The sequence below is a fragment of the Silene latifolia genome, chromosome X (assembly GCF_048544455.1).
Source record: "Silene latifolia isolate original U9 population chromosome X, ASM4854445v1, whole genome shotgun sequence".
Taxonomy (NCBI): domain Eukaryota; kingdom Viridiplantae; phylum Streptophyta; class Magnoliopsida; order Caryophyllales; family Caryophyllaceae; genus Silene; species Silene latifolia.
The window spans coordinates 215,823,253-215,827,872 of record NC_133537.1 but is presented as its reverse complement, the minus strand read 5'-3'; the positions used below and the strand labels follow the sequence as shown (position 1 = coordinate 215,827,872).

Sequence of the window (4,620 nt, the reverse complement as noted above, 5' to 3'; positions counted from 1 at the left end):
CTACATTCACTTTGGTCATGTCCCAAAGTTCCATAACTCTCACATACTCCACTTGGAATTGAGGATGATGCCAACATAGCATTAACATGTTGTTTGAGTGATTTGGAAGCTTCATCAAGCTTAGCCATAGCCTTCCCAAACTTCAAATTGATGGTGTCAATATGAGCACTTAGTTGAGCACCCAATTGAGTGATGGAATCTACCTCATGCTTTCCTCCTCTAGTAGCCTTCCGAGGCCTACTATATTGTGAATTATGAACCGCCATCGCTTCAATTTTGGCTCATGTTTGATTGTCATCAACTTCGGTAAACATACCATTGGATCCCATATTGAGAATGTTGCGGGAGTCTTCATATAGACCATTCCAAAATTGTTGCACAAGGAACCACTCGCTAAGTCCATGGTGTGGACAAGAATGACAAGTGTCCTTAAATCTCTCACATGCTTCATACACTGATTCCTCATCCCTTTGTTTGAAACCGGTGATTTGGGCTCTCAACATGTTAGTCTTCTCCGGAGGATATAATTTCTTGTAGAAAGCAAGTGCCAACTTCTTCCATGAATCAATACCAAGAGTATTCTTGTCTAGACTTTTCAACCATTGCTTTGCGTTACCAATCAAAGAAAAAGGAAATAAGACCCATCGGATTTGGTCTTGAGTAACTCCGGTTTGAGAAATCGTATCACAATAGTCACAAAAAGTCTCCATATGTGAGTGAGGGTCTTCACTAGGCATCCCTCCAAATTGAATAGGAAAAAATGTTAATGAAAATTATGGGTGTTGAGTAATATAAGGAGTTTTAATAAAATTATTAACATATTATATTACAAAAAATAATTAAATAGGAAAAACTTTTAATTAATTTGGTGTGTGTTAAGTATTATGAAGAGTTTTAATCAATTTATTACCATGTTTAATTAAAAAAAAAAAATAGGAAAATGTTAATAATGGCGGGTGTTCAGTAATATGAAGAGGTTTATTTAATTTATTAATAGGTTTTATTAAAAAAAATTAAAAACAATGAATTAAATAGGAAAATGTTAATAATGGTGAGTGTTTAGTAATATGAAGAGGTTTGATTATTTCCTTAACATGTTTTATTACAAAAATTTCAATTAAAATTTCAATTTTAATTATAAATTATAAAATTTATTAACATGTTTTATTACAAAAATTTCAATTAAAATTTTAATATTAATTATAAATAATGAAATTTGATGTGAATTTGTAAAGGTTATATAAATTTTGGAAGACAATATATTTAATATACAAAATTAATTTAAGAATAATGATAATATCCTTTTATATTATATATATAAATTAATTAAATGAATTTATAGATAAATGATTTAAATTAATGTCATGTAATAATATATTGATAATCCATGTCACATTAATTCGCCATGTCACATTAAAAATATGCAACATCACATTTAAATATGCCACGTCACATTAAATTTTAATCTAGGTGGCTTTTTGGATCCTACGTGGCTTTGTCTAGGTGGCGTTTATTTGTCATTTTAGGGTAGCCTTTTAATTATATTTTATAGATTACCCGAAAATAAAGGATGAACAAAAGAGAAATTAAGGAAATGAGATTTGTATTAATATTTGATTAGAAGTTGATTACAAGATTAAAGAGAGATTAGAATAATATAAACTACACTAAAGATTGATAAGAAGAACATGCTAATCTAATTAGACTAATGGGGTATTTATAGTGGGGATTAGGTGCACAAATTAGGGTTACTAAGGGCTTAAATGACGATTAAGTCCTTGAGGAACGGCTCCTCTCAAGAAAAGATGCGGGTCTTCTTTTAGCTAGTCATCCAAAAATATGCGCATCTCAAATGAAGAAAGAAGAGGATGTGCCCCTCTGGAGTACAATCCGAGCATCCAAGGGTCGGGACGGGCGGATTGGGGAGTTGCTAGACGGGCGTCTGGGTGGCTTGGACGAGCGTCCTGGGAAGCTGTTGGACGGGCGTCCCGATGGTTTGGACGAGCGTCCCGGGACTCAGCTTCCTTTTCTTCTGTTTTTCTTTTCTTCTTCCAACAATCCTCCGGGATTTTGTCGGGGATGTAAGGATCTTCTTCATCATTGCCCATCTACTTCATTATGTACAAAGGCCTTCTAGTCTTGTCTTCTCTTTGATGCTTGGTCATTAGATTCGATCAATTTAGCTCTATTTTGCCATGAAAATGCAAGGTTTGCACTCCTCTCCTACCAAGGAAACAAAACCTCAAAGAATATGCAAAACAAATGACTAAAGATAGTAAATGACCCAAATATGCACTAAAAATCATAGGAACGAGGCTAATTCGGGGACTAAATATGCTCAAATATTGATCACATCAGCGTGTAAGAGGTTACACGGACGTAAGTTTCCAAACCGATCGGGATGATATGAAATCCCAATCCGGCTGTGTATTTATGCTAAATGGAGGAGCAGTTTGCTGGAAGAGCTTCAAGCAAACCGTTACCGCGGATTCTACAACAGAGGCTGAGTACCTTGCAGCGTCTGAGGCTGCAAAGGAAGCTGTTTGGAATCGGCAATTCATGGAGGGACTAGGAGTAGTCCATTCCGCTAAAGATCCGATCACTCTATATTGTGATAACAATGGGGCTATTTTTCAAGACAAAGAGCCGAAGTCTAGTAACAAATCTAGACACATTAAAAGGAAATACCATGTAATTAGAGATTATGTAGATAGGAAGGAAATTGACATTTGTAAGGTTGGGACAGACGATAATGTAGCTGATCCTTTAACCAAGCCTTTATCAAAGGCTAAGCATGATGGTCATGTTGTCGCAATGGGATTGAGACGAGTACCAGATTTTCTTTAGATTATGGATATGTAATAATTGGATAGTGTATCACTTTTTATATATATGATAATCGCATTCATTGTTTAAGCATTCATTTATGAATTCTTTTATTTAGTGTGACTAAATTTTTAATACCTTGTTTGTCTGAATAAGTTGTGGAGACAATGTTGAACACTATTCAAGTGAATAAGATGAACATTGTATTTTGTCCCTAGTCATTTAATGAGGTGACGTCTCGGAGTGACTAAATTGTAAGTCGATTGATGGTTGTTCAACACCATGAGGTCATACATGATGACTAGTAGATTACATAGGCAGAGTGTGTGACACTTTGCCAGACAACGACCATTTAGAGACTCCCTAAATTCTATTATAGACACCTGGTCGTGGCAGGGATCTCTAAGATGTTCCTATGAGTCGATTCTTTTGACTGGAGACTATTATCCGAGTCAATGCAGTTTCTGAGTGACTTTGGTTTTTGTCCTAGGTCGTACCGTGAAAGGAGGCCAGAGGGCATCTTCTGAGTCATGATGATCTGTATTGGGCAAAGATAGATAGGGCATACAGGAATTGTCCACCCACGTTGGGTAACTATATCTCAAGGCCACTCGAGGAGTTGTGACGATAAATGCGTGGCCACCCTCGGAAGTAATCTGTGGGAGATTTTTCCGGTCAAGTAGTCACACTCGTGATCGAGAAAACCACTCGCGATATGTTCATGTGCAAGTGTAACCTGAATGACACCTTGCATTGAGTGGGAGATTACAACGGACACGGGAATTGGTAGCGCACACCTTGTGTCGGACAAGTGGGAGATTGTTGGAGTTAGTGTCCTCCACAATAGTGCGTTTACATAATAAATCTCATTAAAGGAATATCATCAGGATATTTAATTATTTGATCCTCGTCAGTTGATTAACGTAAAGCGATAACGGTTGGCTGACTAGAGTTTGACGTTATTGTCGTGAGACGGCGGTGATCAATTGACCCCTTTCGGTCACACCTAAAGGAACGAACCCCAATTGACAACTAATTAATTGTATGAGATACAATTTATTTAGTCCCTTGATTTATTTACTAATTGGTTAGTCGATTATTTTTAGAGAGATTTCGAGTTGCGAACTAGAGGCGCGGTTGTTATTATTTAATTATGCGATAATTGAATAATAAATTTTATGAGACGGGTTTTAGTTAATTAATTGTTAATTCACTAAAATTGTACTAATTGATTAATGTGATTAATATTAGTACGTAAATAATATGTGTAGCGGTACACGTATATTTACGGAGTGATTTGGACAAAATTTATTGGGAAGCATTTAAACATAAATAGATGTTTAAAGTAAAATTTAAACGTATTTGTGCGATAAATATAAGAACCAAATGGACCCGCAAATGGGACATTCGACCGTGTAAATGGAGTGTAGTGGATGATTATAAACATAATCATTTCACTTTGCTTTATATACTTCCATAAGTTATCTTATGTTAATATTGCATGTGATGAAAGATTGGACAACAAATAAAACAAGTCCACTCCCTCACTCCACCTACTCCACCCGGCCACTCCCTACTATTTAGACCAACAATTGTTCTTTTTTACACACTACTTCATTTTGTGTATTTTGCATGTGAAATGACTGTTGGTCTTTCTCTCCAAAAATAATAAGAACACTTACTAAGCTTGTTAGTAATCAAAATAAATATTCACTAAACTTGTTAGTAATATTACAAATATTATCAAGGGTTAAATTTAACAAGTATCTAGTTAATACTTGTTAGATTCTTGGG

The 4,620-nt window shown here is 35.4% G+C and overlaps 1 non-coding gene across 1 annotated transcript; it reads left to right on the top strand.

The window, feature by feature from the left end:
* The first annotated feature begins 396 nt into the window (after nt 1-396).
* On the top strand, nt 397-503 carry LOC141625313 (small nucleolar RNA R71). Its single transcript, XR_012535098.1, has one exon. It is a non-coding gene; the product is annotated as a small nucleolar RNA R71 (small nucleolar RNA).
* The last annotated feature ends 4,117 nt before the right edge of the window (nt 504-4,620 follow it).